This window comes from Octodon degus, unplaced genomic scaffold, assembly GCF_000260255.1.
Source record: "Octodon degus isolate 3935 unplaced genomic scaffold, OctDeg1.0 scaffold00014, whole genome shotgun sequence".
Classification (NCBI taxonomy): domain Eukaryota; kingdom Metazoa; phylum Chordata; class Mammalia; order Rodentia; family Octodontidae; genus Octodon; species Octodon degus.
In genome coordinates, this window is record NW_004524590.1 from 10,449,606 (window position 1) to 10,475,141 (window position 25,536).

At 38.4% G+C, this 25,536-nt stretch overlaps 1 protein-coding gene across 2 annotated transcripts in view; it reads right to left on the reverse strand.

Moving 5' to 3' along the window:
• Epb41l5 (erythrocyte membrane protein band 4.1 like 5) overlaps positions 1-25,536 on the reverse strand; it is a 184,079-nt gene that overhangs the window by 58,436 nt on the left and 100,107 nt on the right. The window lies entirely within an intron of this gene.

Here is a 25,536-nt window from a genome sequence, read left to right on the forward strand (position 1 = left end):
TACAAAGAATCCAAAGACACTGGCATGTCCAAAGGAACAAAATGAAGACAGAGACAACAGAAACAATGCAAACTAAAAGGACCATGGAAAAACATCTTGAGAGCACAAAAAGAAAAACAAAATAACAACCAACAACCAACTAAATTTTACACCTAGACAAAAAATCAAAAAAACAAACCATTCAAAACCAAAAGTGCATCTACATAGACAGCTAAAGTAAATGAAGATACACTCACACAAGAACGCTTACGTGTGTCCATGCTCTTATTGGCATTATTCATAATAGTAAACAAACCCAAAGCCTACCAACTGATGCATAAATAAAATGTGGTTTAATCACAGAGCAGAATACTATAAAGCACAGATACACATGCCAAAGTTTTCAGATTCCTGAAAACATAATGCTAAGATTAAAAAAAAAAACCTGTCATAAAATAGCACATATTCTAAAACTCCATTTATATTAAGTGTTCCAATAACATAATAAATCCACAGACAGAAGCAGATCTGTGGATGACAGACACCGAGGGGAAGGTGGGGAAAAGCAGGGACTGACTGCTGTGGCACAAAGCCTGAAGTTAGATTCAGTAAGTACTGCTTTGACATCTGTAAGCCTCCCTGGGCCTCACAGCCTTAACTACAAGGGTTTCCACTCTCACCTGAGAGCCCCTCATTCAATGGAAAAGAAATGCAAATCAATAGGGTCTGGGTTGATAGGGAAGTCACAGGTAAAAGAATACTCTATGTAGAAAATCCAATGAGAATCCACAAAATACTTGTAGATAGTAAGCCCAGCAAGGTTGCAGGATATAAGCTCACAATATAAAATTCTTACAAAAGCAACAATATGCAATGTATTAATTATTGTAACTGTTCCACTAACCTGTTTTGAAACTGCCTCATTGCTACTTCTTTCTCAATAAAACTAATATAAAAAAAAATTCTTCCCAAAGTAATCCATACATTCAAGGCATTCATTAAACAAGATCCTGGCAGAATGTTTTCTAGTTAACCTGAAAATTTATATAAAATTCAAAATAGTTAGAATAACCAAAACAACTCTCTACAGAGCCACTCTAAGACAGTGCTGTACTGGCACAAGGATCAGCATGTAAATCAGTAAAGAGGACTGATCAGTGTTTCTTGTACTTACAGCTTATTTTTGCCAAGATAAATCAATGGAAAAAAAAGACAATCTCTTCAATAAACTGTATCTGGCCAGTCAGATATGCACATGCAAAAATATGAACTTAGATTCTACTTCACACTACGTACAAAAATTAAAAACGGGAAAAAGAACTGTGTTAAAAGTTAAAACTTGAGAAAAAAAAAAAAAAAAAAAAAAAGTTAAAACTTGGGAATTCTACCCAGAGCACAGGCCCTGACGGATCCTCATTCGGCCCAGAGCCTGGGCCCAGTGTGTGAGTGAGACCCCCAGGGGGCCGCCGGATCCTGAATGGACCCAGAGTGCAGGCCTGGGCTGTGAATCAGACTACCTGGGGCCCGCAGGATCCTCATTCGACCCAGAGCCCAGCCCTGGTGTGGAACCCTTCAGCAGAACTCCCTGAGGAGAGGTTAGAGGCAAGATCCACCCAGCTGATTCAGGAGCAGAACATCTTGCCAGAGTGGCACAGGGGGTTCACCTCCAAGAGCTGCAGCAGGAAGAAGTGGAGCACAGCAGCCAGATCCAAGCCACACCCACCTGGAGGAGTCTGAACTTCATAGAGCCGGACCTGAGGCTAAGGAAATAACTCTAATTAAGCTCTACACCAAAGATCAGAAGACAGTGGTATACAAAATAACAAAGAGAAGGAACAAAATGCAGTCCCAGGCCCTGAGTCCACCCAGAACAAATGCAGAAGACACTAACATAGAAGAAATTGGAAATTACACACCTGAAATCTCTGAAATGATATCATTGGAAGTAAAGAAACAACTGCAGAAGGTATAGAGGAAATCAGATCAAAAATAATTTCTGAAGTAAAAGAAGAAATGATAGTTATAATCAAAGAAGTATTAAGTACTTCTAAAGAATACACTGATAAAAATAGAGCAGAATAGAAAAACGATGGAATCCTTGAATAAACATATAGGAAAGAAACAGAATGCATGAAGCACATTCAAAGTGATATACAGGAAATTAAAACCTCAATCACAAGGTGGAAAAACCATCTGAATGAAAGTGAAAATAGACTTTCAGACCTGAAAGACACCATTGCAGCTAGTGAAAAAGTAAGAAAAGATCTCTTAAAAACAACCAGGATACAGGAAAAAATAATTCAATACCTGCCAAATGATGCAAGGATGAACAATATGAGACTAACAGACATCAATGAGAAGGAAGGAGTCAATACAAATGACATAAAAAGAATATGGGCAGAAGTAATAGCAGAAAACTTCCCAAATACGGGGAAACAATCTGACATTCCTGTAACCGAAGCATATAGAACTCCAAACAACATCAGCCCAATGAAAACCACACCCAGACATATGATAATCAAGATCCCAGAAATTCAGCACAGGAACAGTATACTAAAAGCTGCCAAAGAAAAGAAACGGATCACATTTAAGGGAAAACTTATCAGAATAAAAGCAGATTTCTCTTCATAAGCCATGAAGTCAAGAAGAGCATGGAGCAGAGTAATACAAGTCTTGCAAGAAAACAAATTCCAACCCAGACTGATACCCCCTGCAAAACTCTCTTTCAAGTATAGAAGTGAAATACTTCCATGACAAAGAACTACTTAAAAATTTCATAGGGGCCGGGGAGATGGATCAGTAGAGTAAGTGCTTGCCTGGCAAGTGCAAGGGCTTCAGTCCAGTCTCCAGTTCCCCAAAAACAAAAAACAAAAAAAACAGAATTTCATGATGACAAAGCCAAACCTACACAGACTACTTAATGATATTCTAGAGAGGGAGCAAAATGATCATAACTCCATGAATGAGAATGGAAAGAACCCATCAAACAAGGCAAACAAACACAGGAGAATAAGAGGCATACAAAAGTAGTTTGTGTTCAGCAGCAAAATATTTCCATCAGCACACTCTACAAATGGACTTCTCTTCCACCCTAAAGGTTATGATTTCATCTGGGTCTACAGGGTGGATTTCAAGGAAATTAGCAGTAGCTCAGTCCCACAAGTGATACCTGGCCACCAGTAAGTGTCATAGACATTATCCATGTCCACAACACACTAGAACTTTGTGCGATATCCTATCCCCAAACTGTTAGAAGTACTGGTCATTTGTTTGCCACTCCAGTATTTATGTTTTATTCTTAGTACGTCTTTATTATCACGAAAACTTTTTCTTAGTTCAATTGTTTTGAAACATTTAATTTTTAATTGGTATTATAATTTTTAATATTGCTTAATCTTTTTTTTTTTTTTGTGGAACCGGGGATTGAACTCAGACCCTTGCTCTTGCCAGGCAAGTGCTTATTCTACTGAGCCATCTCCCCAGCCCAATATTGCTTAATCTTAATTTTTAAGATTTATACTATAGGGCTGGTGAAATGGTTCAGTGGTCTAAAGCACCTACTCAGAACAAGCTCAGCAAAGCACAGGGACCACAGTTCAATCCTCCAGCACCACATGCCAGCCAGCCCCGCCCCCTGGTGGGCTGAGCTGGCCACGCGCGCGCGCGAGCACACACACACACACACACACAAATAAATAAATAATTAAAAAAAAAGTTATACTATATCTTTGACTTACAATTTATTTAAAAGACATGGTATGATATCTTCTCCTAGTATTAGAAACTTTAAGAAGTATATTTCCATTTTCTGTTGAATTTATATTACTTCTTCCCTGTCTTCTACACACACACGAAAAAAAAATACGCATATAACCCGACCTAAGATTGGTACTGTTTCATAGAAATCTTCAATGACCTTTTAAATAAAAGTTTATCTAATATATTTTATATAGTCCTGAGTAACTATCATTTTGAGAGCTCTTTATTGTTTATCCAGCAGCATACTACAACTTCTCTTGCCTTTTGAATTATGCTCTTTGTTACTTCCTATATGCTACGTCTAGAGGTATTAGAATATTTCAAGTTTGTATAACTGGAAAATATTTCACTTTTAGTTTTCAAAGGTATATTTGCTAAGTATAAAATGAAGAGAGGACAGATTTTTTTTTTCTTTCAGTTTTTTAATTAGTCTAGTTTCTTACTCACTTGGTCTTTTTTTTTTTCCAACATGGAATAGGATGCTGTTTAATTTTGTTCTTCCACAGCTAATATTTTTTATGTATATGCTTTAATGACAATTTCATTTTTGTGTATCTTGGTTTGATTTTATTCAAATTTCTTATGCAAAAGGTTCATTTTTCTTGGAAATGTGGTGTTATAAGTTCAATTAAAGTTAAAAATTTTAAACCTTTAAATATTTATTGCCTAACCCTTTCTACTCTGAGAAAATAATTATATGAATATAAGTTTCTTGATTTTGATACAGAATTAAATATATTATATGACTGATCTGTGATTTCATTCTTCATTTTTATTTTTTTTTCTTTAAATAAATATATATATATATTTTTTTTTCTACAGTTTTATTGATAAACATATAGCAATGAGACAGTTTCAAATCAAATCGGAAGTAGTTTCAACAAATAATACACTGCATATATTATTCTTAGTGGTTAATTGCTGTACAAGATGCGGACTTGTGATCCTATTTACAAACACCATTAGAACAAATCATTCCATTCATTAAGATCATTCTTCATTTTTATTTTGGGCAGTTTTTATTGTTATATTCATTTCAGGTGGTAAATAATTTATTTACAGTGTGTAATCGTTAATCTCATGTGAAGTATTCATTTCAGAAATATTTCTCTAAGAATCACTCTTCTACATCATCTTTCACATTTCAATACCTGTCTACAATTTTTAATGATATGTAATTATTGATTTTCAATAAAGTTAATGAAAAAAAGAATTGGGAAGCTATAAACTGTCACAAGTGTACTGCCTAAGACTTTCAGCTTAGGAATGAGTCTGACTTATGTATAATCCTTTTAGAATGGACCTTATTTGTAAGTTAGGGACTTTCTTTAAGTATCCAAAACTTAATAAGAACTCTTAAAACAACAAAAAAAGGGCAACTCATTTAAAAATAGGCAAAAGGTCTGAACAAATATCGCTTTAGAGACAATGTTCAAGAAGGCAGCTTCTAAGCACACAGAAACATGCTCAACATTATTTGCACTCAGGAAAATACGAATAAAAACCATGATGAGAAATCACTCACTACAATGAGATATGTTGGAGACGATGTGGAGACACAGGGACCTTCAAGCATTTCCACTCTAGAATTAAAGTTTGCCCATGTCTTGCAAAAATAAATTTACTATACAAGCCAGCAACTTTCCTCCTCCAAGTCTAGCCAATAAAAATGATTATTTATGTCTATAAATGTGTAATGTTCGTAACATTATTCATAATAAACAAAACAATGAAATAATTAAAATTTCTACCAATTTGTGAATATCTAAGGAAACTGGTACATCCATATAATGGACCGCTATTCAGAAAGAAAAACAATCTAGCACTCCTAGACAAAACTCAAAAGCATTATGCTAGGTCAAAGAAACCAGAGTCAAAGGCTGTGTGATGTACGTATCCATTTAGTTGAAACATCTACAAAAGACAAGTATACAGCCAAGTGTAATGGCACATACTTGTAATTCCAGCACTCAGGAGGCTGAAGCAGGAGTATCGCCATGAATCTGAGGCCAGCCTGGGCTACATAAGCATGTTTAAAGCTAGCCTGAACTACACAGTGAGATCTTATCCTAAAAAAGACCAGTTCATAAAGACACAAAGTAGATCAGTGGTTGCCTAAAGAGGTGGGGAAAGTAGGAACATGACTTACATGTAAACTAGCATGAAGGATTTTTTTTTAATGATGAAAATATTCACCACTATTGTGGTGAATGCACATTTTATGCAATTTTAAACTTATAGAATTGTACACTTACATGTAAACTTCACCTCTGTAAAGTTTTTTTCTTGTAATCCTCTCTAACTTTAGAAATCTAATACCCAAGGTATTTTATATACTTTACACTTTTTTCTTTCTGTACTGTGGACTGAATCTAAGGTCTTCCACTTGATAGGCAAGGGCTCTACCACTAAGCAGCATCTCCAGCTCTTACGGTCTTTTTAAGAATTACAAGGGATACAGAATTTCACTTAACTAAGTAATATGAATTTCACAGTATTTGGTGTAATACATAGCGTTGTTTTTCTACTGGATATTCATATTACCAGATATATGCATGCAAAATTGGAAGAAAAAAAAAGGAATGTATAAGAAATTAAGAAGAGCAAAAGTTTAATTGAAAAAAGTACACAAAACATTAAGTATTAGCTGTTCCTTTCCACAGAGCAGCAGAAATGCACGGTACGGTTGTCCAAACTATCCTGCTTACGTATGTACACGGATAAAGCTCTTTTCCCCACTCACTCTCTTCTGTCCTCAACTCAGTAACTCTTTCCTTTTGAGTAAGTTCAGAAAGATGCAACTCAATTTATCTCTTATGGGAAAGCCCAAAGATGGTGAACATTTTTTTTTTTTTTTATCTAATACTGAGTCATACCAAAGGAACTGCCACTGTTCAGAAGGTTCCAGTGGAATAAGACTTATTTCAGTTACATGCTTTTTTTTTTTTTTTTTTAATGAGCAGAGTATATTTATTGAGGGAAAGAGAACTCCTGTCCAAGAGAGGGACAGGAGTGGGGGCCCGAGCAGGTTGTTCCCACACATGCTTAATTTTTAGGGAAAACTTAATAGCAAGAAAAATTGTGAAAGCCAAAAGATCTGTGTCCCAGTCCTGTCTCTGCAAACACTTGCATAATAATTACAGGCAAAGTGACTGCATCTTAGTCTTCAACAAGTGTTCTCAGTGCAAGGAACTCTGTGAGCAATGGGAGCCTCTCGAGTAGAGGCGGGAAAGGCAGTGTGGTAGGGGTCTCCCCCGCCATGTGCTTTTATTTGGATTTTCCAGTTAGTTTGGCTAAAACTCTCCTCAACCATCAGAGTGAAGGCACTCCAGCCACATTCCATCTTTAACACTGTGAACATCAATCTCAAACTGGCTCATGGAAAAGGGATGGAACCAAATGGCACATTACTAGTTTGTTAAAGCTGAGGATAACAGTTCAGAACGTCATTTTACTTTTACTTTTTTTCAACATAGAAAAACAGAGATGCCAGTATTTTGGACAAAATAATGTCAGAACTCAGTGGGAGTTCATTTCTTGTGATACTATATGTACATGTGGATGAATTTCCCTCAACTATATATATAATATGAAAAAATGAGTCCAAAATTTTATAAATCACAAACTAAATGGGAATTTACATGTAAAAAGGTGTGAATTATCTCAAGTCTTACTGAAGCCTTAAATATAATAATGGTGTATGGGTTGAATAATGCTTCTGTTCCCCAAACTTAAATGTTGAAGTCCTAATTTCCGTTCCTCAAAATGCAACTTATTCTGGACACAGCATCATTGCAGATTTATTTTGATGAGCTCATTCTGGAGTAGGGTGGGCAACTAATCCAATATGGCTGAAGGGTCTTCATTGAAAGAGGAAATTCACGTACAGGAAGAATCCCATGTGAAGATGAAGCAGAAGCTGCGGCGAATCAGCTACAAGCCAGGTAATACCAGAGACTGCCAATAAAACACCAGAAGCTAGGCAAGAGGAACGGAACAGATTCCTTGACACAGCCCTCAGAGGAGGCAACTCTGCCAATGCCTGGATTGCAAACTTCTATTATATTAAAATGTGAGACAAATTTTCTGTTAGGTCACACTATCTATGGTATAACACCAGTCCCAATAAACTCTTTTGTCCTCTATTCTAAAGACCTGGGAAGGGCTGGTGAGACAGCTCAGAGGACTAAAGTGCCTGCTTATGCAAGCTTAGGCAGGAGTAAGGGACCTTGGTTCCCTCCCTGTACCACATACTGCACCAGCCCCCTCAGGGTGGGCTGAGCCGGCAAAAAAAAAAAAAAAAAGAAGAAGAAGAAGAAGAAGAAGAAGAAGAAGAAGAAGAAGAAGAAGAAGAAGAAGAAGAAGAAGAAGAAAAAAGGTCTGAGTAGAATTACTGAAAGAAAAACTGAGAGCCCTACATAATTCATGCCAGAAAAGACAAACAAAGGGTTAGGGAGCACTTTGATTTTTTTCTTCCCCTCCACAAGAACAGTGTCATCTTATAAAATCACATCAAAGGGGCTGGGGAGATGGCTCAGTGGAGTAAGCGCTTCCCTGGCAAGTGCAAGGGCCTGAGTTCAATCCCTGGTTCTGAAAAAAAAAAAAAAAAAAAAAAAAAAAAAAATCACATCAAACCAACAGAGGCTCTCAAGGATGATGGGAATGGTACTGCGCTGTCAGGAGACTACTGAGCAGCAACAACTGCTGGGCGGCAAGGGGAGCACCCTTAAGAAAGTTCCAAGTACGAATCTGCGGGTTTGGGGGCATATTTACGTGTACTTCAGACACAGGAAGGGCCTCCTTCAGTACAGCGACGTTAAACCAGCACGGAGCCGACCTTACCAAGGGGAAGAGACCAGCCACTGGCCAGGCCGCACCCTCACTGTTTGGCAGAGAGGATGCGCATACTCTGAGAGGCCAAATTTGGAAGAACTTGCACATCATAATGAACAAGACTGAATGACAGGGCCGGAGAGATGGCTCAGTGGAATAAGTGCTTGTCTGGCAAGTGTAGGGTCCTGAGTTTGATCCCTGGTACCACAAAAAAAAAAAAAAGTAAATCCCTTTTGGGCCCAGGGAGACAGCTCACTTGGCAAGCGCAGGGTCCCGAGTTCAATCCTTGGTACCGCAAAAAAAAAAAAAAAAAAAAAGACTGAATGACAGATAACACATTGAAAAGAATCCATGCTGATAACAAAGTACACTGATAACCAAGTACTTCCTCTAAAGATGAGAACATTTTTCTTCACAGAAAAGTCTCACTTATAGAAGAAATGGGGGCTGGAGAGATGGCTCAGTGGTCTAAAGCACCTACTTGGAACAAGCTTGGCAGAGCACAGGGACCGCGGTTCAATCCCCCAGCACCACATGCCAGCCAGCCCTGCCCCCCCCCGGTGGGCTGAGCTGGCCACACACACACACACACACAAATAAATAAAAAAAAAAAAAAAAAAAGAAGAAATGGCAGAATCAGACCATCATTTTACAAATTAATAGTAATGGATTTAAGAAAATATTGTCAATAGATACTACTAAAGTCACAAGGTACAAGAGATAAGGAAATAGAAAAAAAGCTCAAAATGACACTTCACAGATTGGAGTAGAAGATATACTGTTCAACACAAACAGCAAAAATGTTTAATTATAAGAGAATTGTGCAAATCAAAGTTGAGAAACATTCCGCAAAAAGAACTGACAAATGTTCTTTCCAAAAAGCCTGTACGGAGACTAGTCCACACCCCAGCCCAAGCACAGTAATTGCACCTTGCAGTGGGTCGCCGTGTAGCTGTCCTGGGGTCCTTGTCAGTCCTAAGACTGATGCCAGACTGCAGCACAAGGTCACCCACCACTGCAGCTGACAGCGCTTGGAGTTCCCAATAGGGACAGGATGGGAACAGAATACATGTAACTTTTCCCAAGGACTCTCTTGCTCCTGCTTTTTGCTGTTTACTTTAGAGCCCTATAAACCACCAGCTTAACAAAGGGGGCTGGCAACTTCAGCTGTGCTATAGCCTGCAAGCTGTGCAATGCTCTGCGTGTAGCCCTTACTAACTCATTTACTTGCTAAGCTGGACTTGTTCTTAATTGTTTGGATTTCTGGTGCCCTCTCAATTTGGAGGCTGACATTTCTTTCACTTCTTTCTGGAAATTAGTGGAATGAGCCAGTTATAAAAGGCAAAAAAGGGAAGACCATTTTGGATTAAAGCTATAAGGAAAAAATTACTGAAATTTTGATTGGATCCTAGATGAAAAAGGAACAACCAAGAAAATCTGCCTGTGAATTAAAAATGTGATAAACCTAACAATGCTAAGTTTTCTGTGTAAATATGTAGAAAACTGTCTTATTTTTGGAGGTCCACACAGAAGCATTTGGGGATGAAGTAATATAACGTCTGTACGAGGATTCTCAGTTCAGCCAAGAAAATGTCAGCAAATAGGGGGAAAATATTAACATTTGGCAAATCTAGGAGAGGACGTATTAGATATAAATTCATCATGTCTTTGATTTTTCTTTTAAGTCTAAAGTTCTCCAAAGTAAAAAAAAATTGGGGAATCGCTGGCGAGATAGCACAGTGGCCTAAAGCACCTGCTCAGGCAAGCGTAGGCTAATGCAGTGACTGCAGCTCTGGCCATGGCACCACACGCCGTGACAACCCCGGCCCGAGGGCAGGCCGAGCTGGCCACAAAAAAAAAGGGCGGGGAATATGTATACCTTCCTTGAGCCAGACTAAGTTGAGGACCTAAAAACTGTACTCAGGTCACAAGACTCAAGAAGTAAAAGGGTCCTTGAGGGCAGGAAGCAAAGGTTCTATGAGGGCCTCCACAGGGTGGGCTCACAGGAGCACGGGAGTGCCGCCACCTGCACAGAGGCTGCAACACGCTGCTGGATTACTGCAGCACCACTCAGGCCAGTCTTTGCTCCCTTTCTTCCTCTTTCAATCCTGAAAGCAAGCACCACTGTATAGGAGTATTTGAGTCAGATTTCTTGCTGAGACCAAATTCCTGAGAAAAACAAAGGAAGAAAGGTTTGGCTCATGGTTTCAGGGGCTGGCAGAAACATCGAGGCAGAAGCGCAGGCTGCTTTCATGGCAGCCAAGAGGTAGAAAGAAAAGGAGAAAGCCAAGGAAGAAGTCAGGGACATGACATGGTCCCAGAGGTCACACCTTATCACCCACTGCTTTCAATAAGGCCCTACATCTTTGATTCCATTACAGTGGTACCTTGCTCAGGAATGCTTCTGTTTGTGGACAGAGGCATTTGGCAAAATTTTGTTTTTGTTTGCAAACTCTGCATCAGGTGACAAACACATGTATAGCCATCTTCTCTAGAATTGTGGTACAAATTAAGTTCGTGCTATCAAACAATGATCTGATCAATGGATTAATCTAAGTCAAGGCCTTCATGATCCACTCACCTGAAAGTTCTGCCCCTGAACATGAGACTTCTGGGAAACATTTTACAAAGAGAAAATGAAAACTAAAAGAACAAAAGCTGGGGATGCAGCTCAGTGGTTGCCTATGGTGCGAGAGGCCAAGGGTCTGATGTCCAATACTGCAGGGAAGGAAGGACGGAAGGGAAGGAAGGACGGAAGGGAAGGAGGAAGGGAAGGAGGGAGGGAGGGAGGGAGGGAGGGAGAAAGGGAGGGGAGAACAACTCCCATTCCCATTCCCCTCTAAGGGTTTTGAGAATGGGCAAAGGGGCCATAAGCTCAGAATAAGACTTTTTGGAACCTAAAGGATGTTTCAAATATAAAATAATAAGATGGTTCTTATGCTTGTAAAGGACGGGCTAGAAAGGGAGAAGAGGAACAGGCTTTGCATACATAAACAGTATTTAGGAAATTTTAAAATTGCTTTACAGGGAAGGAGGAACATGGCAGGCAGGAAGGAAAAACAAGCTTTTTTCTTTTGATGGAACCGGGGATTGATCTCAGGTCCTTGTGCTTGCCAGGCAAGCACTTCTACTGAGCTATCTCCCCAGCCCCTAAAAACAAGCTTTTTAAAAACAAGACAGGTTGAACTAAAAATTGTAAAACACATAAAGAAATCTGATGCTAACTAAACAACTAACAAACCAAGCAACAAGAGCATTTGCAACCAAGGAAGTTAAAAGGACAATACTGCTAAAAGGAATATAAAGTAAGTATATTAAGTGTGCTGAAAGATATAAAGGTGGGATTATAATCTGTGAACTAGGAAATGAGGACATAAAACTAAAAGACTAGATTCTGAAAAATAAGAAATTGAGTCTGTAAGTTACACAAAAGGACATGGTAGACTAGAAGTTGAAGGAAAAAAATCACCGTATCAAGAAATATTAGGGAAATCATCAAGAAGGTAATAGACATGATAAATATTAATGATAAGAAACTGATATAGATGGAAAGCTGTGGCATACGGAATTCCAGAAGGAGAAAGAGACCCAAATGGCCAGCTGGTGAGAAGAGATACTGACTCTGCATCTTCCCAAAAAGACAGGGATTAAACACTGAGTACATCTCTTACTTTCTACTATTTTCTCATAAAACAATCCTGAAGTGACAGTGTAGGGATACAAAAGCATATTCACTCAAAGTACAGAAAGAGGGAGAAAAAATGGAAACAGATAAACAAGTGGCCACTGAGTAAAAGGACTGCAGTCATCTAAGAACAGTTGGGAAAACGGAGGGCAGAAGCAAGTCATTCCTCAGAATGCAAGGGAAGTTCTAGACATCTCCAACTCTGGGTTCTTTTCACTTTCTTGATGGTATCCTTTGAAATATAAATGCTTACTATCTGATGAATTCCACTTAACTATACATCCTTTCATTATATGTGCTTTTTGTGTCATCCAAATAAATCATTACCTGACTCATGGTCAGCATTACGGTCTCTGTGAAGATATTAATAGTCCTAGCCATTCAACTTAGGTCTATTATTCATTTGGAGATTATTTTTATGTATTATGAGACAGAGTTCCAGTTTCACACCCCCCCCCCCCCCGGGATTGAACTCACGCACTTGCGCTTGACAGGGAAGTGCTTATTCCACTGAGCCATCTCCCTGGCCCCTTCCAGTTTCATTCTTTTCTCTGTGGATATCTAGTTCTCATCAAAATGAAGTCCTTAGAAAGTAGAGTCCTTACAAAGTAGTGTTAAGTGAGGTATATTGGTGCAGGTCTGTCATCCCAGCACTCGAGACTAAAGCAGAAGGATCACAAGTTCAAGGCCAGCCCAGGCAATTCAAGCTCACCAGGTTTTGTCTCAAAAAACAAAACAATGCAGTACAACGTAACTGGAAAGCCATCCAGAAAAACAAAATCAGATTTCAATACTTCCACCTTGATAACGGTAAATGGATCTGAAATTCAAATACAGAATATGAAAATTAAATCCTCCTATCCAAGTGCTAGAAGCCAAGCTGAATTCCTCTAAACTATGACAGAAAAATCATCTTAACTATTAAAATACAGAAACCACTATAAGAAAAAGATGGATCAATCTGCTTATACAATTTGTATAGGATAGCAAAAAAAAAAAAAAAAAAAACAGAACCAAAAGATGACAAATCACAAACTGAAAATACATTTCCAACTTATGTAATAGATTCTTAGTATGTATTCCTAGTATGTATACATCGCTTCTTAGAGAAGAGACAGAGAACAATCCTGTTTAGAAAGGTAGGAGACCAAAACTTGGAATGCCTACAATTGCAACTATTCCAGCATCTGAGACAAGAGTATCTTAAGTTTGAGACTAACCTAGATCATTGAGCAAGACTCAAAAACAAAATTTTAAGAGTCAGGGATATGGCTCAGTTATTCAGGTCTTTTGGTTAGTCCCCAGTATCGACAAGGAAGGGTGGTGATTAAATTACAGACAAGAACAAGTCATTAAGTACGAAACAGCCTCTTAAATATGAAACATTCACAATAGACATTTAAGTGGAACCTACACTGAACACTAATTCTGATGATCGTGCTTCACAGATGTGAGTCAAGTCCATCAAATATTTTATTGGCTGTTTGATACTGAGGACTGAATCCAGTACCCTGAGCTCAATGAGAAGCCTACATACTTTACCTCTGATATCATACATGCCTTAGAGCATTTTTTTTTTTTTTTTTTTTTTTTTGCAGAACCAGGGATTGAACTCAGGCCCTTGTGCTTGCCAGGGAAGTGCTTATTCCACTGAGCTGTCTCCCCGGCCCCCTATACTTTACCTCTGAGCTATATCCCCAGCATCCAGTGTATCTAGATAAAGCTCTAAGAGGGAAACCCCACTGAGATACCATTTATTTTTCAGATTGACAAGAATCTCAATACTTGATAATGCATTGGTGGTAAATCCATGAGCACTCTCATTTTGCTGGGCAAATTCAAAATCCCCAATGAAGCAATATCTAGACAAATTAAAATGCATTTTCCAAATGAATACCATAATCACATGGAGATGAAACCTAACCAAATAAATTTTAAGCACAGTACTTTAACTACTGAAGTCTAAGAAAGGAGATATTCAAGGAGAACAGAATTTTACTTGGTAGCTCCTCCGCGCAAAGTGGTATGGGTATATTATTTCTGAAGTCAGCTTACACTGTACAAGTGATCATTTATGCAGATGCTGATACTGTTGGGAGCTAAGTTTGTACCATGAGACAAGGGAGACAGGTATAAGAAGCTGAGGAAGACTAAAAAGAACCCAAGCACTGTCTTGAAATAAATTTTCAACATAAACTTGCGATTTTAAAATACATTTTTATTTTTTAAATTTTGTTTATTTTTTGTGGCCAGCTCAGCCCGCCCTGGGGGCAGGGCTGCTCCAGCATGTGGTGCTGGGGAATTGAACCACAGTCCCTCACCTGCTAAGCAGGTGGTTTAGATCACTGAGCTATCTCACTGGCCTATTTTACACACACACACACACACACACACACACACACACACACACACACACACACAAATTATGTATTTAGTACAGGGTCTTACTCCATAGATCAGACTTGTATGATCCTCCTGTTTTTCATCCTTCCAAGTGCTGGGATTACAGGTGTGTGCCACCACACCCAGTCTCAACTGCTGTCTCAGCTCCACCCAGGGGTGGGGCTGGCATGGAAGGGTGGGGGTTGAACCCCCAGCCCCTGCATCTGCCTAAACAGGCACTTTAATCTCCTGAGCTATGTGGCCGGTTCTTTACCTAATTTTTAAATAATAAGCCATATCTTCAGCCCTTTTTGTATTTTAAGACAGGGTCTCAATAAATTGCACAGGCTATGCTGGAATCTGTGATCAGCCAAGAGATGACTGTATGAATAAATGCTATGATATGGAAGAACCTTAAATACATTCCAAGCAACAGAAGTCAGACAAAAAGAGGCCTCGTAACACTATTCTGTTTAGAGGAAATTTCAAGAATCAGCAGAATATCCAGGGGTAAAAAGTAAACTAGGGTTTGCTAGTGGTTATGGGGAGGAAGTAATGGGAGTAACTCAATAAATTTACAGCTGCTTCTGGGATAAAATGTTTGGGGATTAAGATGGTGATGACTATACACCTTAATAAATGCACTGAAAGGGCCGACGAGATAGCTTAGTGGACTACCGCGCCTGCTTAGGCAAGCTTCGGGACTGTGGTTTGATCCCAGGCACCACATGCCACGGCAGCCCTCTTCCCAGGGCAGGCTGAGCCGGTCACACAGTCCAACTAAATACATTAAAAACAGCAATAATATTAATAATAAATATATTGGAAACCATGCAACTATACACTTTAATTTTTAAAATGTAATTTAACATTTCATTTCTAACCTGTGATACTTCATAATGTCTTTCTCAAGAATGTGCAAATAGGTAAAATATTCTTCTACTCATTTTCTTCCTTTCATGGACATTTACCTATATACACTGAATCAGTTGTCTTCCTACGTACCTAGAGGGTGTTTTTTTTTTAATGTACTTAGTACAGGGTCTAAAGTTCTACAGGGTCTCACTATGTAGATCCAACTCATAGTGATCCGCCTGTTTACAGCCACCCAAGAGCTGGGATTACAGGATCACACCTCCATGCCCAGCCTCAATTACGTCTCAGTGTGTCCCCGGGGCAGGGCTGGCATAGCACACTGGGGATCGAACTCTGGTCCTTGCATCTGCCTAAGCACGCACTTTAGTCCGCTGAGCTATCTTGCCAGCCCTGGCACTCAACCTTGACACTTTAACTACTTTTCTAAAGGAGAGCCATTACTACATTCCTTTTCACTCTTCATACTCCAGGTCCCATGCTTGGACTGTCTGAGGCAGGACTCTGAGCTGTGAAGAGAGTGAAGCTCAGTCTCACCACGTAGTCATCGTGTGACTTAGGACAAGTTACGTATCATTTCTGTGCCAGCCTACTTTACAGAGCTAAGCATTATGTAATTCCCTGGAATAAGTATTTACACTATACCTCTGGCACGGGAGTACTCAAGTGTTCATTATCATATTATAACATCTTGAGTTTTACACTCTAATGAAATGTATCATTCTTCAACTATATTTGCCTGTGCTACTTTAAAATTTCCTGTTACAGACTACTCAGCCTATGATTTGGCTATCCAATGCTCCTCATTCTATGTACCACTGCAAAACTGATGTAAACACAGGAAGCTGCCTAATTTCACTCTCGTAGGGCCCTTCCTGCCTAATGATTTACACTGCCAGGTAAGTGGTAGCTCTGGATAGACTGAGAGCAGGGATATTCTTCTGTTCACACCTCCTGGTACCTCCACCTCCAACTAAAACCCCAAATCCTCACACAACGCTCTTCCCATTTCTTATCTTCTGTCTTGCTTAGCTCTTCTTGCTCATTTGCCTCTAAAGACTCATCTACTTTTTCAAGTGTGTGTGACCTTGACTACGGTCTTTGTACTTTTAATGCTGCCCAAATACTATTTCTTCATTGGATCTCTAATTTCGTGTATAAGTTTTGTTTGTTTTTTGGTTGAGGTTTTTCTTGTTTTTGGTGCTGAAGACTGAACCTCAGTCTTTTAGTCCTTCCAGCTTGCTAGGCAAGCATTCTAGCACTGAGCTAAATCCCCAACCCCTGGATCTATATTATTGTTCATCCCAAACTATTCATGTTTCCTTTCAAGAAGTCTTTCCTTGTATTCTGCAGAATAACTGTGCCAATCCTCTTGGCATTTCTTATCTCTCCTGCCCTTACTTCGTGTCATCTTATATATGCTGTATTACAAGTCATCTTTATATTTTTCAATAGATTGTCAGGTGCATCAAAGGACAGCACATATTCTGTTACTCCTGTCTCATCAGAAGCCAGAACAGGCACTCCATACACATTTGACTGAATGAAAGTCAAGCATACCAGGCATACTCAGAGAAAAATAATCAAAATTTTAGTTTCTATATACACTATTGCTGGGTAGGTCATTAACTTTAACATTAGGATGGATTATTTGGGAGCTGATAGTACTGTCCTTACAATAGTTCTGTTAAGAATAACATCATTTCAAAATGAAGATTTTTTAAAATGAAATGTTTGTAATAGATGGGAAATGTCCAAAGGGCAGTGCGATATTTAAGTCTGGAAATAAAAGGTTCAGGTTGCTCATAAAAACCAGAAACTACTGGTATATAGATGGCAGGTAAAATCCTTAACATTACATGACATTACAAAGAGAATGATATATTATAGAAAAGGTCCAAGCTCTAGCAAAGGGGACTAAAAGTGATGGCCAGATAAGTTTTAGTACAACTAGAGTAGTATTCCTAAGCTTAGTGAGGAAAGTGTCTCAGGAAGTGAGCAATTGTTTTAAATGTCAAAGAACTCATTGAAAATTGATTATAGGATGAGAACTACAGATCATATGTCACTTAACAAAACTACTCCACTGAAGTGGTAGCATACCACCAGTCCGTGCAGAGTCTTTATATAAACAATGGACCTCCATATATTATAAAATTTTCATACAATTCTATTAGAGTAAGATACTTAGTGCCATCTGCTGGAAAGCCATTGTCAAAAATATGTGAATGATACAATCTGCAGAATCATACCCAGTCTGTTTGTGTTAGAGACAAAGTCTGATTAGAGCAGATTTAAAAGGGTAAAAGGAGGCAGTGAGTACAACAATGGGTACAGACAAGTCTTTGAAGAGATTAGCTATCACTGAAATAAATGGAACAGGCAGAGGAGCAGGTAGTTTCAACAGTTTCTTTTTAAATGATGTAAGATGTAGGATGTTTTGTGCTGGTAAAAATATTTTAACAGACAGGAAAAACTGCTGATAAGGAAGAAAGGGGATGGTTTTCTTGAGTAATAATGGAGAAGCAACATACTAGTAGATAGGCAGACAGTTCACCTACAGCAACAGATAGACATCCAGATGCAAATACACTTAATGATAAGACAATGGCAGTGTATAAAGGATCTCAGATATCAGGTTGGACATCTTTCACCATCAACATGCACAGTAGACAGTGGGATTTAAGCAGATGTGAACGGGAGAAGGCCAAGACACTTGAGGATACATGCAAAGGAGTCATTATAAGTATGTGCAATAAGATCACAAGGACTAAAAAGGTTCTCCAACAGCTGTTTAACCAATAATTAGGTAAATTAAAAAACACTCCTTGACTCTTTCATTAAAGATATAAATTCTCCAGATCACCTTACCAAATCCACATTCTTCAAGCTGATAGTGTAATTCAATGCTTTTCCAATCAACTGAAAGACTATTTTTAAGTGTTGTTGGTTCAACAGGATTTGTACAATTCCAAAAAGATAACCTGAATATTCAGTACCCAAATATTCCTAGGTCGTTCTAAACATTTCCAAGTGTTTTGCTGATGGTGCCCCCCCCAAAAATAAAACAAAGTTGGGTTAAACCTAGGTCTTCCCAAATTTCTAGAGAAGAGCTTATTAATTGAGAATGTAATACCTGAAACTAATTAATGGCTGGGCTACAAATGTAGTTTGAAGAATCTCATCTGGGTAATGGTATGTATCTAGTGACATTTTACATCCTGTGATGTTTTCTGCAATTTCTCAATTCTACTGTACTAGTTCTACAAGATAAATCAAGCCCACAATCACCTATTATCATCTCTTATTTTTAATTCTTTTACTCTACTCCTTAAATAGACATTTAAAATATTTTTCACTTATTACTGACAATGATTAGGAAGCATGTCTGTACACAGGGGCTGTAACAAAGATTATGTACGTTCTTTCAAATCCTACACTGGTATATCTGAATTCTCCCTTATTAAAATTAGTTAAATCAAAATTTCCTTTCACAACGATAACAAAAAATAAGAATTTCAACTGTTGAACCTGCTTTTAAGAGGAGACAGCAGCACTCAGGGAACCCTGAGTCACAACCCTTATAGAACACAGCTCTCTCAGTCAGAGACCTTTCTTCTTTTTTTTTTTTTTTTAAATATTTATTTATTTATTTATTTATTTAGTGTGTGGCCAGTTCAGCCCACCAGGGGGCGGGGCTGGCTGGCATGTGGTGCTGGGGATTGAACCGCGGTCCCTGTGCTTTTGCTTAGCTTGTTCTAAGTAGGTGCTTTAGACCACTGAGCCATCTAACCAGCCCTCAGAGGCCTTTCTTACAAGCCAGTATAAACACAATAGCGGCCAGCCATCAAGATCAAACTGCAGAAGTAGCACTACCTAGAACTGAGGCCACAGTTGCTTATAAGGAATACAGGCTTCAGTAATTAATTAAAAAAAAATTGTGAGAACAATTCCCTCAGGAACTTGTTTTTCTACTTCAGTATAAAAATAAGTATCAAGGGACTGAGGATTTGGCTCAGCGGTAGAATGCTTGCCTAGTAAGCTGGAAGCCCTCGGTTCAGTCCTCAGCACCAAAACCAAAAAAATTAACCTTCCCTAAAAAACAATTCAACCAAAACAATACAGTAAAATTAAAAAAAAGACCAAAAACAAACAAGGCAACTAAAAATAAGTGTCAGAAATCTTTTCTTTTATCAATGTCTTTAAAATTTTATCCCTTTACTAGTTTAGGAAGGCTATCCCCTACTTCTGTCGCCCCAAAAAGCTCCAACGAGCCAAAGTGTACAATAGACAAGGATTAAAGGAATGAAGCTAACGTATCTTACACTAAAAGTGACATGCTTCACACATTTTCATTTCTATACCACTAATGTTAATGTTTCAAATTCCAGCCCTTATGCAAAAGCATCTCATATGCAAGCTATCACAAGAATTCCAAAGTAAGATATAACTGACAATATGGTATAATTTATATTAAAATACAGGAAAGAAATATGTGGCAGGAGAGTGTTATTGGCACAATGTTCCACTTTAGCAAAGCCATATACAAGCCCCAATACCTAAGGTTAAAAAACAAATTAATGCTAACATGTTATTGTTTTCAAGCCCAATACTCAATGGCAAACACACAAAATAAAGACTTGTTGAAGCAAAACATTATAATTTGGAAATAGGGTTTGTCCAGCCAAAACAGTTAAAAGTACCATGGTTCAACTTTACTGCTTTCATCGTCAGAGACTGCTACACTCCTAGCAGACAACCATCTCTAACCTTTGCAGTTTGCATTTGAAAATGCAATGAAAGTAAAAGGGACCAAAGCCGAAGGGTTAATATTCTCTGTAAAGCCAGTTATCTCCACAATACTTTCCTTCCTTCTGAAACCCAAAGAGGTCATGCTCTCCACTCTCTGCCTCTCACTGTTTTGGCAAAAGAAATGCTGAAATCATGGTTTCAGGTTATACAAAAGGGAAAAAGGCTAAAAAAATTGTTGATAGCACAGCTAATACTAAGTCTTCTAAATGAGAGAGACTACTACAATTAAGGAAAACTCAGTTCACTGTCTTGGGCCACGACATGAGATAACTGTGTCCTCCATTTAGAAAACACTTCCCTTTTATATACTGATATGCTTACACAGAGCTTTTTACGTTCTGGACCACTTTAATAATAAAGATCCACATAAGTATTAAACATTCTCAATATGGAAGAGGGACTAAAACTTTAAGCTAAGAAAAAGATGTGCTGGGGAGATGGCTCAGTAGAATAAGTACTTCCCCGACAAGCGCAGAAAAAAAAAAAAAAAAGATGTGAGTCAAACTGTTAATAATAAATTAGAATGTATATAAACTGCTTTTAAAAATTAATACACTTCACATGTGGAACAAATGAAGTTCCTGTTTTCCTCTGTAAATTCATTTAATCACTTAACAGTTCACCCTGAATCAGGCAGTGTGTATTTTTTTTTTTTTTTAAATATACTTTTTTTTTTTTTTTTTTTTTTTTTTTTGTGTGTGTGTGTGTGTGGCCAGCTCAGCCCACCAGGGGGCGGCCCTGGCTGGCATGTGGTGCTGGGGGATTGAACCGTGGTCCCTCTGCTTTGCTAAGTTTGTTCTAAGTAGGTGCTTCAGACCACTGAGCCATCTCACCAGCCCCAGAGAGATATTTCTTGTTTTTTTTTTCGGAACCGGGGATTGAACTCAGACCCTTGCGCTTGCCAGGGAAGCGCTTATTCCACTGAGCCATCTCCCTGGCCCCAGTGTGTATTATATTTAAATAATTGGACTGATAAGTGATTAAAGTGTTATGATTATAACAATATAAAATCTTACAAGTTAGACTGTACTCAGATAGGTAAACACCTGTGACATGTTTTTACTATAAAAAAATTTTAATTAAGAGCTCCTTTATTTTCATGAGTGAAGGTCCCTAGCTCCATCACGCTTTAGGTTTCCCCATCTATAAAAGTACAGTTAAACAACATAATGAACCTAATATAAGGTGCTGAAATTGTTACATAAAACTAGCCAACGCATTAATTAGCACACTAGCATGTGACCCTGGAGGGCGTTAATTACTTCTCTAATCTAGAATTTATTATCACTGACCCTTTGGGCATAAAGTACAGAATAGAGGCAGGGTAATGCCATGGTTGTGAATTCCTCAAGGCTCCAGAAAAATGTATAACCATTTTAAAAACACCAGTAAGAAGAACACACACAATACAGGCTGAATATCTCTTATCCAAAATACCTGGGAACAGAAGTGTTTTGGGTTTTGGGAGATCTGTGTATAAATGAGACACCCTGGGGATGGTACTAAAGGCTAAACATGAAACTCATTTATGTTTCATACATACCTTATGCACATAGCCTGAAGGTCATTTTATACAACTGTGCATTTTAGAGCACCTGCCTTTTGAATACAACCTATCACATGAGACCTGGTGGGGAATTTTCTACTTGTGGTGCCACCTATGCCCACAGAATTTCATTTGGAGCACTTGAGATTTCACATGTTCAGGTAAGCAATGTGCAATCTGATATGAAACCCTAAAGCATGAGAAAATCCATAAAACAGACAAATTTTATTTCACTACCATGCAGACTTAACTCTTCCTCTACGTTGTTTTTTTCTGCTCCAACTGTTTCACTCAAAAGCAATTTACAAACATACCATTTTTTTAAAAAAAGAGACACCATGGTGTGATTTTTTTCACTTAATATTGACTCAGAAGTACAGTTACTATAAATAAGTCACTTCAACATAAAACGAAGGTCTTACTCTTCAGTTATAATCTTGCCATACTTCTATGAAGATTCTGCTACGATACATCCAAGGCTTTGTATCAGTGTCTGACCTCGGATCTCAAGGTTAATGTTAAAGTTAACAGAGGTCAAGCCATAGGATTTTCTAAAAGACCGAGAAAACTTTGTTACTCCTTATGCCTCTCTGGTTTCACTATAGAAATAACAGGGCCTTTAATCATACTTGTTGGGCAGATGAGAAGAACATAAAAACACAGGACAAAACCCGGATGAGTAACATTGTAAACTCGCCACATACTTAGCTGTTTACCATGTGTTTAAAAGAAACGTACCCTCCTATATCCTTCAGGAAAGTGTCACTCGCGTTTACTGTATGCTGACCTTGTCCCCTTCCCAGAAACAAAGGCTAAGACCATAAATGGCCTAGCCCACACCAATCAACAAAACAGTATGTCCTGACACATCTTGCAGCACCACTCCACTGCTAAGACAGCTCCTGCTCTGCTTCCTCTGCATTTGTCATACTTTAAACTGTCACTCTGTACTACATCAGTCTTGACTTCTCCAGTTTATTTTTTGCCACAGGGCAAGGTCCCAAAGAAAGATGGAGGGTCATTATGAAGGACTCACAGCCTTCCCTAAAAGACATCCCCTCCCCCACCAGATGTACTAACATTCACAACCATAATTTTTTTTTTTTCACAGTTCTATGGATCAAACCCAGGGTATTTGTAAGCACAGTAAATGATTTTAGGATTAATAGTCAGGAGCTGAGCTATTTTAAGACATGTATCAATTCATATTTAGAAGTACGTGAAAAGTTTGAGCATCCCTTTATATATAATGATAAACTCACAAACTAAAAAACTGGGGGTGGGCCTGCTGTGCCAGCCCTGCCCCCGGGGTGCGCTGAGCCGGCAACTGAGACTGGGTGTGGTGGCACCTGTCTGTAATCCTAGCTCTTGGGAGGCTGTAAATAGGAGAATCACCATGGGTCTCATCTAGTAGTGAGACCCTGAACACCCTGTAAACCCTTCCCTAAAATAAAAAATAAATAATAAATAATAAAATAAAACCTATCAAAAAATACAACAGTCCCTTGATATTTTGCAGCTTGACTTTCGCGGACTCATGGTTTCACAGGGTTCCCAAAACTATTAAATTATTTATTGTGGATTTTCTGATATATGGTGGGATTTTGCGGTACCATACAGTACACATATGCTGTTAAAAGTCACACAGGTTTGAGTTTAGAAAATGGTTAAGAACATGAGAAATGTTTTTTAAAGTGTGGGAAAGGTTTAGAAGAGTGTGGGGTTTATAAAGCCTTAAAATATATATAAATACTAAATATAACATCGTTACTTTGCTGATTTTCACTTAATGCGGGGGTGTCTGCAACGTGGCCTCTGCGACAAGTCAGGGACCACTGTATCATGCTCTGAATATTTAGTTCTGCTTATGCCTTCTATTGACAAACTGTAAAACCAACAGCCCAATATTGAAGCCCTGGGAAGGCTCACAGAAAGGATTTATGGGATAAAACCAATCTCTAAAGTTGGTTTTAAAGGCTAGATTAAATAGTTTAGGCTGTGTATAATTTTTTTAAAAAATGTATTTAGTACAGCGTCTACAGGGTCTCACTACACTGATCAGAACTGTAGTGATCTGTTTTCCCGCCTCCCAAGTGCTGGGATTGGTGTGCCACCATGCCCAGTGTGCCCTGGGGGTGGAGCACGCACTGCCTGCATCTGCCTAAGCAGGCGTTTTAATCCGCTGAGCTATTTGGCAGGCCTATAATGAAGTTCTGTTACCTTAAAACAGTATAAATCTTCAAACTATAAAACGTAAGAACTTATACAGAGTTTAAGTTTTCCTACAATTTGAAAAGACGATAAATGCTTTCTATATGACTTCCTATTCCATCAGAAATATATTTTTCCAGTTAATTTTCCTCTATAAGGAAAAGGCTTAATTACACGCCAAAGTTCAAAGTGGACCACAGACAGTAATAAATATCCAGTCAATCTAAAAATGATAATGTCGGGGGCCTGGCCCTAGCTCAGTCCTTTAAGTGGCTGCTTCCACCAAGCTGTCAGCCTCAGGTGGCTCTAGTTCGATCCCCACAACTCTCCAGCCAGCCAAACAAGCCCTGAGGGCATTCGGAGAAAAAAAAAAAAAAAAAAAAAAAAAGCCTTATTCCATTTGGGGCTGGTGAGATGGCTCAGTGGTCTAAAGCACCTACTTAGAACAAGCTTAGCAAAGCACAGGGACCGCGGTTCAATCCCCCAGCACCACATGCCAGCCAGCCCCGCCCCCTGGTGGGCTGAGCTGGCCACACACACACACACACACACAGAAATAAAAAAATAAAAATTAAAAATGATAATGTTTTCATCAGAATTTTATTTTAAAAGGTTGTTCAAGCCCAGGTTACAAGACTGTTGAAAAACTGGGTAATCATTTTGTCAGGTGTATGAGATCAAAGAGAAAAGAGAATCAAAGTTTTTTCTGGGTTTTGGGGGAACTTGGGATTGAACTCAGGTTCTTGTGCTTGCCAAGCAAGCACTTACTCTACTGAGCTATCTCCCCCACCCACTTTGTTTTTTAGTTAATATATTTCCTATTTTGTATAATTATTCAGTAACAGTGTAACCAAACATGCAGATGCTGGTTGACCATTCAAAGTAACTAATGAAATTTATCTCTCTACATGGCTCACCCCATTAATGTGATTTATAAACTAGTAATTTAAAATACTGTGCTTATCAAAAATGAAAGTAAATTAAGTTAGAAAAAGTATATTAAAATTTTTATTAATTAAAATATGAGGCACTTAAATATCGTACTGTCTCCTTAGTATGAGAGTATGAAAGAGTAAACAAAGTCTGAAGAATACAATAGATACTGTGAAAGGGGAATAAATCCGTTTAAAAGGAAAGAATTACTGAGATGAGGAAAAGCACCAGAGAGGGAGGAGGGGAAAGATACACATATGTATGCAAGCAGGATGGTCTGGATAATTGTACTGTTGGTTTCTGCCGGTCTGTGGAGAGGAGCAGATAATGCTTAATTTTTTGTATTCTTTTTACGGTATTTTTTCCTTTTTCTCTCTTAATTTCTTGTAACTTTTTTTCCTTCCAATTGCATGCAAATATCTGGTAATCAGAACAACTGATGTGAAGACAACTCTACACAATACAACAATACTGTCAAATTCATATTTTGTCTAGTGAAATTCTGTTATCATTTGTAATATTT